Source organism: Chrysoperla carnea, chromosome 4 (genome assembly GCF_905475395.1).
Source record: "Chrysoperla carnea chromosome 4, inChrCarn1.1, whole genome shotgun sequence".
Classification (NCBI taxonomy): domain Eukaryota; kingdom Metazoa; phylum Arthropoda; class Insecta; order Neuroptera; family Chrysopidae; genus Chrysoperla; species Chrysoperla carnea.
This window is the reverse complement of record NC_058340.1, coordinates 45,373,806-45,384,246: the sequence shown is the minus strand read 5'-3', so window position 1 is coordinate 45,384,246 and position 10,441 is coordinate 45,373,806.

The window sequence follows — 10,441 nt, the reverse complement described above, 5'->3', positions numbered from 1 at the left end:
TTTATTTTTACTTTTCGTCTTATATTGTCAAGTTAAAATATAATTCACCATCAGAATTCAAATTTGTGTCTCCATTACCGTTTTCATACATCCTTAATTAAACGGGCATAGCGGGTTTTTTTTTTTCAATAATTTACTAAGGTCTTAACTTTAATTTAAATATTTATGTTTTTAATTTCCACCGACTAGTTTTGGAGAAATCTATAAAACCTTTCATCCACCTACCGTTTTACCATAAAACCAATGTAAAATATTCCTACTTTCGAAGTCATTTATTTATTTAAATAATTAGGCAACCCCCCTCCCCCCCTAAAACTTTCAGATATGAATTTAGACTAAGTCAAAAAAATCAAGCGTTTATTTAAAAATTGCCTTGGTGCTCGTACATCCTTAAAAGATATTTTCCTCTAAATAAATTCTGGATAAAATTCTCCCTTCAAAATTTTACAATATGTGTTACAACCTTGTATATAATATGTATGCTAGTCAAGTTGTATCAAAGCCACAAGTGTGGTATCAATCTTAATATGTTACCATGAAAGATGTGTTATACAAACCACAAAAATGAATGTGTTGCTCTGTAGTTCACTTATAGGTAACACAAGCATGCAGGGTTTAACTTTATAAAATGATTATGAACCAAAAAAAAGGATATTCGATGTACCTGTAATATTAACAGATAGATAATTTCAGAAAATATATTCGGTCAACGAAAGGATCATTTAACCGCAAGATGATTGGATTTTTTTTTTTTAATTACCAATGTGCAAGCATTTTACTTACCGAATTTTACTTTTTATATTTAATATTTTAGAATTAAAGCGCATGTGGTCACTTTACATGAATATATTACGCATAAATTAGGTTGACTACTAAAGCAGAAGTATGTGTTTTTCAATCTTATATTATTATATTACAATTAATTGATACAATAAAAACAAAAAGTAGCTAAAATTAAATTCTTGAAAGAATAAAACAAGTATTTGACTTCTAAAATGAATACCTTAAATTTTCAGAAAATATTTTTTAAATAAAAAAAATAAGCGCCACATTTATAATGTACGATGATACGAGAGGAATATAGTTCCTACCGGATTTCCCACGACATCTTTCGTTCTTTTTAATATTTATATGTATTATACCTATAATGATTTTGTGTATCGTTTCTTTTTGTTAGTCAGTTATCGCATAAGTGGAGATTATTATTCAGCTATCAAATTTTCTTCCAAATAATTAATGTAATAAAAATTGTTGTTACAAAGCAAAAAAAAAATAGGGATTTAAATGCCTGAAAGAGTTATTATAGTTTAAACATCAAATTATTTATATTTAAACATTCTCTAGTATTCACAATCAGAAATATACGTACAATTGAAATAAACGTACGCTAATATTAAACGATAAAGTTATTTACCTTTAATATATATTTATAAAGAGTGTTCTAATTTCATTTTCAAATGTTTGTAAATACGGTCGCTTGTCTAAATTTATTTTCAATTTTTATATCACATATGTCGTCAATTTTCAGATAACCGGTTGACTTAGATGGGTCAATCTAGACGGTAAGGCCAAAATTTTTTAAATTCTTTAAATGTCTTTGTCGTCCTTCTTTGTTGAGTGAAGAAAGAATTCGATTCGATTGGTGGTCATAAATTAAAAGTATGGTTGACTTAAACAATATTATCATAGTACATTACAAATCTAATAGATACTTCATCGTTAGATTAAAAGCTAAAAGTATTTTATTAATATAGATATTAAATTAAATGGGAACAAAACTAATTAAAATTTCATAATATAATAATATCGACTAAAAGTGTTTTATTTATTTAAAATTACAATCACATATTATTTTATATAGGGTAATATCCAGTACCTTGAATAAAATTTGAGATAGCAACTAAAAAAACCAACGTTTATTGAAATTGGATTTTTTGTCTTGGTATTGGCCTGTATATTATATACACCAGGACATTCAACTATCTGACCGTGAGTTCTATACTATTTCTATTATTATTTCTATTCATCTTATCTTATCTTTCCATAAGTACAATCTACCCGGTCGCATTTAAGTCCGAGGGGCAATTTTTATGGTTTGCTCGATTATTGCAATGCTATCGAGTCACTTGAAATTAAATTCGGCGTGGAAGATCGTAAATTCGGCTTGGGTGTCGAGAAAACTAAACTATTTTTTTTATTTCCAGGTATATATTATTATTTACTGTTGGTTTATCTATAAGTTAACTGTTTACCTTAAATCTTTGTGTTTCAAATTATATTCTACCTACAAATTTCCTGTTCATTAGTAAGTTATTTGTTATGCCATATTTCATATTTAAGTATGTATGGACTAAACTTAAATGTTGAGGAGGTAAAGTGTGAAAGAGTCATCTTTCATGATCCTAACAAAAAACTGTACCACTGTTACATGACAACAGGTACGAAATGAATTTATCAGATTCCATGTAAAGGTCGGCGAAGAAAAATGATAAAATTGAAGTTCCATTCACCTTGAACCAATAAAATTGTCAGTTGAAGCTGTCTTGTAAATGGTCGGAAAAAAGGAGACCTGTAGAAGAAATTTTAAGGAATTTTGTATATTTTTATATGTTTCAATCACATTCATTGTATAATGCAGTTGCCTAGAGTAAACTGGAAAGATTGCATGTTAAAAAAGCACTAAAAATCCAACCCAAGATCAAGACTGAGACCAAGAGAGTATTTGACTATCTTTGCCTTACTCATTGGTCTTGGTCTTGCAAGTCTTGCTTGGTCATGCGTATGTGTAAGTACAACATCAATCATCAAAGTACAACACCAAGCATGCCAGACAGAAGCAGTTAATTACGAACGGACCAAGACCAATGTATAAGACAAAGAGCAAGGTGTATAAGATAAAGTCAGTCAAATTAGGCTTGTTTTGCACTTGTTTTGGTCTTCACTAGAAAACAGCTTCACAATTTAATCTTGTACCATATATCAGGCGTATTGCGATAATAACTATTAGCTCGACCCTGTACATGTATTAAAAATGGTATTTATATGTAAAGAATATTAGGAGAGCATCTGTAAAAACTAACATGTTTCCATTATAAACTTATTATTAAAATTTATGATATTTTTAACCGACTTCAACCAAAAAAGGAGGAGGTTATCAATTCGTCTGTATTACCTCAGAACTTTTGACTGGATGAACCGATTTTGATGATTCTTTATCCATTCGAAAGCTGGTGCTTCCCGTGTGGTCCCGTTTCATTTTGGTCCAGTTCTAACAACGGAATCCATGAGAAAACGATAAAAGTATTAAATTTGCATTAAGTATGCACGACAAGAGGTCGAATAACTCAATATCACGCCAACCGATTTCTTTTTTTTTAGTGACAAATTAGTTAGTGTACTTCAGATTCACTAAAAATCACTAATTAAAAAAACTTTTAACAAAAAGAAAACTACATTATACTATCGTTAATTTTGTACTTTTTAGTGCATTTAAATTTGTTTTGAAAAAGTTTTTCTTTTGAAGTCGGCTTTCTTTTTGTTAAAAGTTTTTTTATCAAATTATTCGTCTGGTGTGTTTTTTTCTATGCGGTACATTTTTAGACCGTGAGTATATTTTTCGTGAAACCTAGACATAGCTTAAAAATGAAAGATGAATCATAAAATTTGATAAAGGAATAAAAAAGATAAGGGTAGGACAGAAATAAAACTTGCAAGAGTTATAATTTATAAGATTTTAAATTTTGATTCTTGGTTATACTCTCTCCCCTACATATTCAAATATTTGATGTTATTTTGTAGATGCTTATTTGAAAATATTAACTTTATTATGATTGAAATATATTTATTTGATATAATTTTGCTTTCATATATATATAAAACATATTTTCTCAAATTACTTCGTGTTCATTATAACATTTATATGTTTGGTGAATATATAAAATATTGCCATATTACTTTCCATAATGTTATTGAAATATTTCCATAAAACTTTTCTATATAAAATGGATATTATTTTACCATTATTCTATCTAGGGAAAGGTGTGGTACCTAAAGCCAAATTTTATATTTATTTGTTTTTTAAAGCAATACATCAAAATGACTCTATGTAAAATTATGTTATTGAATTAATGGTACATCATTTTGTGTACTTGAAACAAATGCAAAATTTAACTTTTTTGTTTAAAACTGGAATATGGAATTACTACTGAAATAACTATTTACTCACGCAAAGTAAATGATTTACGTTGAGAATGATTTAAAATCAACTAGCTTGATACCCGCCCACTTCCTTTACTGGGCTTAAAAGTAACAACCACCGCTTTATAGCCTCCAGCTATAAATCTCTTGATCTCACTTATCTCCTTCCACTCGAAGGAGAACACTCGAAGGGCTAAAATATACGTGCGGTTTTCTATTTTTTAAAGTTTAAAATTGACCATGAAAAAATGGCCATGAATTTATTAAAATTCATTTACTATTTTATTTTTTTACAGAAATTTTTAATTAATGGTTCAAAATGATGATCATAGATGGTAAAGTAAAATGTCAGGTTAAATTTAATAGTAAAAAAATTATTTTAAAAAATATATCCTTATAAATTTTAGCTCATGTGTTATTATGATGTATGAGCTATATTGTTTTACAGTTTCATTCAAATCCATTTGGTAGTTTTTTCGTGAAAGCGTAACAAAGAAACAAACAAACATTTATAGGGTAACATATAAAATAAATAGGGATAGCAGTGGATTTGGTTTGATTAGAATGATTTAAACAACCCACTAAATTATGTATAGAGAGAGGCAAGCATAACCAGTATATAATGGGGAAGGAAATAGTAAATAATTTACAGAAAAAAATAACCGAATTATTGTAACTATCAAATGTGACATGTCCGGTATGTTATAAATATATACCTATGGTAACAGTTATAATTTTTATAATTTTTATAATATGAAATAAAGAATCTTACACTACTACTATAATTAGTTTATTTCATTCATTCATCCTTACAAAATTTCACATTTATAAAATATCAGGTACAGAGGATATGCAATTGGTAGGTTGTAAATAGGCAGTCAGAAGAATAAACGATTTTTTTTCGCAAATAAATTTTACTTTTGGTAGATCCGAAAACAAATTGCATTGACATTCAGTATTAAGCCTACCAGAGTTCTTAAAAATACCCTAATAGTAGCCTAAGTTGGTATCAATTACTTGATTTTCTAACAACTCCAAAAATGATTTTTTTTAATATTTTAGTTTATAGTGTCCCGTGCCAAGAGAAGATAAAATTATGTCTCCATTATGGTAAATATATATAAAGATTTCATAGAATCGTACTTAGTAGTAAAAAACTTGATAGAATCAATTTATTTTAAAATAATATTATTACCATATTTTCATATAAATAGACATATTTTTCTTATTTCCAAAATAAATTCATTCAACATTGTACAAATATATTGCCTGAAGATATATTAAATTGTCAATAGTAGACCAAGTACTTTTACAGTATTTTAAGCGTTATAATTCGTATATAAATAATAAATTCATTAGTATAAAGTTTGCTTTCATTCCAGAAAGTTGTTCGTTAAATTTTATAATTATTTCATAATATAATTTGAGTGTATTATGTTACAATTATTATTTCTTTTTTTTTTTTTTTTTTGTAGAAGCTAAAATCCAATTTATTTATTACATAAAAATACGTAGTAAAATAAAAGCCTTAGAAAAAATAGAAATAAATGAATTTTACATTTCATTGAAAAAGTGAACGTATTATATTTATATAGAGTCTAGTTTTTATAACGAATACATTTATATATGCACAGAAATACCACCAATACGGTTTAAAAACGAACTGCTCCGGGGGATAATTTTTTACGCAGAGAAACAACGAATGTCATATAAATTTTATAGGGTAAGGGCTAGATTAAGCAATTGTTTTTAGTTCTTTAAATGAATTAGATAAAACTTATAAGAAATAAAATTGAAAATCTTATTCAAGATAATTCATCTTTTAACCTGTTGCTTTTCATTAGATTCCTTTAATATATAATTAAAGTATTGTCGAATTCTAAATCTTGGTCTAATATTGTAAAGGATCCCGTAATTTTAGATATGTAAATGGCTTTCTGTGAAACTTTTGTTAACCCACCCTAAAATGTTCTTCGAATAAAATGTGAGAGCTTGTGATCAGAATTATTTGCCTACCTAATATTGGGGGGTCTTTATCCTAACAAAAAATTCTGGTCAGTGAAGCCCTAGCTAGCTATTTTAAACTGTAGAAACGTTCAATCAAATTTTTTCGCCTTTGACCAACTCTCAATTGCTTTGACGTATATATTAGTATGACTATATTTTAAACTTGGGAAAAAAATTAAAACAAATTAATGTTCACTAGGTTCGAAAATTTTGGTTTATGCATTTCATTAATAAATTTCCGAATAGGATATTTTCTGTCAAAAATGTTTAGCAATGATATCAAATCAAAGTCTTTCCCAACTACTCCAAGAAAATGATCATAGAATTTTATCTTACTTTTAACAAATAATTAACATTAATTATTTGTTTGTTTAATTTTCTTGGATTCAACTATAATCAATTACATTCCATCATTAGTACTTTTAAAATGCATAATCTTTAGGGAGGTGAAGAGAAATTCGCTATCCACGTCTGTTTGTTTATTTGCTAACTCCTTGTCAACCACACCACAAACTTCGAGCCGATTTTCACCACCGTGTATGTAACTTTTCCGAAAATTGTTTATAATTGCCTATCGTATTCAAAATTATTTTCCGATTAAAAATTCCACTTAAATACAACGACCAGCAGCCTACTTGTATTTCTCATAGCTTTTTTTTATTAGGAATGCAGGATGAGAAATATTTTTGTGAACGATTATCCTTGCAACAATAAATAACTAATGCGTGAAAACGGCGAACAACTAATGCAGAGGTTTATTATTACAAATACAGGATAAATTTTTTTGTGTGAATCCTATGAAACGATAAAAACCCAATGTGTGAAAACGACGAACATTTAATACGTACGTTTACCCTATCATGTAAAAAACTTTTATATTCAAATATGAACATGTAGAGCTGATGATCATTGAAAATCACATTATGTTAGGTATAAACGGAATAAAGACGATCATTGGCTAGACGTTCTATTATTCGAGGTCCTTACAATATCAGTTAGATTGCTTTTACCAAAAAAACTGGCTTCAGAGTAAATGTAATAATAATCAATGTAAAAATATTTTAAAATTCTTCTTCTTTTTAAATCAATTTAAAAATGTCCCCCAATATTTCTTTCTGTTTTTCAATTATAGAATATGGTTTTTCATTATTTTTTATGACAAATTGATTCTGCTGTAAATACTTTTGAATATTTTTTTTAAAACTATATTCCGGCTAGACAACATAGAGTATCCGACCGACACTTTTTTTAGAATTGGTTTGCCCGGTGAGGCCGCCGTCTTGCGATTTCATCCTCATGAAGATCCGTACGATCTTCATTTCTTGCGTAGTTCATATGGGCAAAAGCGGCAATTTTGTGAATTCACAATTACGTATAATTACTGTACCTGTCTGGTTTGTGAAGTTATTGCTTAACATATTTTTTTCAAATCCGGATTTTATTCTCAGCTGCGAAATTGTCACTTACCTAGAACAAAGAAAAATATACAGTTAGTGAAAATACAGATATTTTGACAATATTATATTTGCTAAATTATTGAAATAAAAATTGTTCTAAAGAAAAAGGTATTACTTTCACCTCGAATTCTAATCTACCTAATTTAGGTAGATAGTACATAAAATTTATGTTTATCTGTATTTAATGTGTATCTGTATCACATTTTTTCGCCTGTTCCCTTAAATAATGTAGAATCAATTTGCAATTTGAACTAATAGTTGAATTTGATAGAAGTCAACATAAGTTGTCGATTAATCTTAACTTATGCCTTAGCACCAAATTGCTTTGTTTCGAAGCTAGGCAGTCGTAAACGGTCTAAACGACCCTAAAGTTTAAATTTTGACATAGTTTTTATGTATTTTAGGTTCAAACTATAAATGAAAATTTACTAAAATTAAGTATGTTGACATTGTTTTAAGGACAGGAAAGCCCTTCCACGGAAAAATGAAATTTATCATGAATCCATCGGTGTAGAAAGTGGGGTTTTTTGATTTCAGACTCTCCATTAAAAGCATTGAAAGTGTTAAATTTAGATTCAATTTGTAGGCTTTCTTGCAACTAAATAAATAAATTGCATAGTCCTAACAACAAAATTTGTCATCCAGCTGTCATAATATATAATTAAAATCCTAGGTGATAAATATTTTTACTTTAAGAACCAATTTTTTTTTTATAATAAAAATTTTTCCAAAATTTTACTACAATTAAGCAGACTATTTATAATCTAACGTGGCCAGTAATTAGTTCAACTGGTTGTAGAGATCATTTTTAAAGTTATTCCACTAAATATAACTTCGTCACACCCACCAACAAAAACTTGATGAATATGAAATAATTTCCATATTTCATAGCTATCACAGACTGTTCTATTTAAAGTAATTCGAGGTATATTGTACAATCCTACATACATGTCTAACTGTCGCATAGTTTACCTCATTACTTGCGACATAACATGCCATAGCTCTGTATATCTAACTTGACAATAATATACACTAAGATGTAAATAAATGTATAAGCCGTTGACATAATCACGTAGATATTTAGATGTATGTATGTGTTCCTTCAATTTATTGTTAATGGGGTCACAAAAAATCATACACAGGTTGGCATATGTGAAAAGTTCATTGGTAATATTTCCGACAATTTTCATTTAAGTTTTGATATTTTTGTTCAAATTTCATTTGACAATGTTATATGTAAGCTGAGAAAAATTTATTTTGGGATAAATTTTTATTTCCTTACCTAGACAGTAGAAAAAAAATTTGCAGGAAAGTATATTCTTTTTATGGTATCAAATAAACAGTATTTTCGATATAACTTTTTTTGATAATCAAATAGGTACAAATTTTCTTAAATTAACTATTGAAATCGACTCAAGAAATAATAATAAATATTTATTGATTTTTGAGAGCTTCAATTTGTGGTCCATAATGATTGAATTTTGCCACAACTTTCATTTTTTCTTTTCAAATTCACTTTTTATCTTATAAAATTGTTGACATGTTTTAGGTTTTATCCCATTATAAAAACTGTGAGAATGAACTAACAGATGGCACATATTTATACAAAAAAATTTTGTAACAACTTTTTAATAACAAAATACGTCATATTTATGTATAATGTGCAAAAACAAGTAAGAAAACCTTTGAACGAACAAATTGATTATTTTCCATCAAAATTATTTTCTTTAATCTTAATTTTCATTCACTAATCAGAAAATTAAGAAATAAAATTTATTTGTTTCAATAATTCAAAAAAATTTTTATTAATATTTGTGTTTTCATTTTTCTAAAACTTATTCAATGGTGTATTTTGCAATGTTGGAATTTAATACACTTTTGATGAGTATTTTTATTGTAAACATAATTTACTATCTATTATATAACTTGTTAATGTACTTTATATGACGTATTTTGTTTTTAAAAAATTGTTCAAAATTTATTTTGTATAAATATGAGCTACCTGTAAGTTTATTTTCACAGTTTCGACAATGTAATATAACCTGAAACGTGTCAACAATTTTATAAAATAAAAAGTGGACTTGACTAAAAACCATTAATAAATGTTTACTTGTTATTGCAACATAAAGAGCCAACCAAGTACATGTAAAAAAGAAAAAATTCAATATGGCTCCCTTGGTATATTATCAAATTACGATGTTGCATGCTAGTAAATAAATAAATTCGATAGTTATTGAAAATTAAAAAGATCAAATTGTGAATTAATTAATAATTTGGAATTAGTTTTCAATAACATCCAAAAAATTCGTAACGTAGGAGCTGCGACACCTAAGCGAATAACAAACCCCTTCTTGATACCAAATTAAATAAAGACTTATACAGATACACACACGCACATATATATCTTAATATATATATTTATTGTGTGTGTGTGTGTATGTAATTGAACTCCTCCTAGACGGCTGGACCGATTTTGATGAAATTTTTTGTGTAAAATCAAGGGGATTCGAGAATGGTTTAGATTCACAATTTGGTCCAGTACAACTGTTTTTGAGGGCTCCGTACCAAAAAAATGAAATTTCATTAAATGGTGGGAGCGCATATAAATCATATCACATTATGTATACTATGTGTACTATATATTTTTAATAGTATTCAGGTATTGTCAATAGGCATTTATTAGAGCCATATGCGAGCGCAGCGAGCTCTACTATCAAAGGTCAGGCCAAAGGTCGAAGGTCAGGCCACTCCAATAAATAGGAGTTAAATTGGGGTTTAGC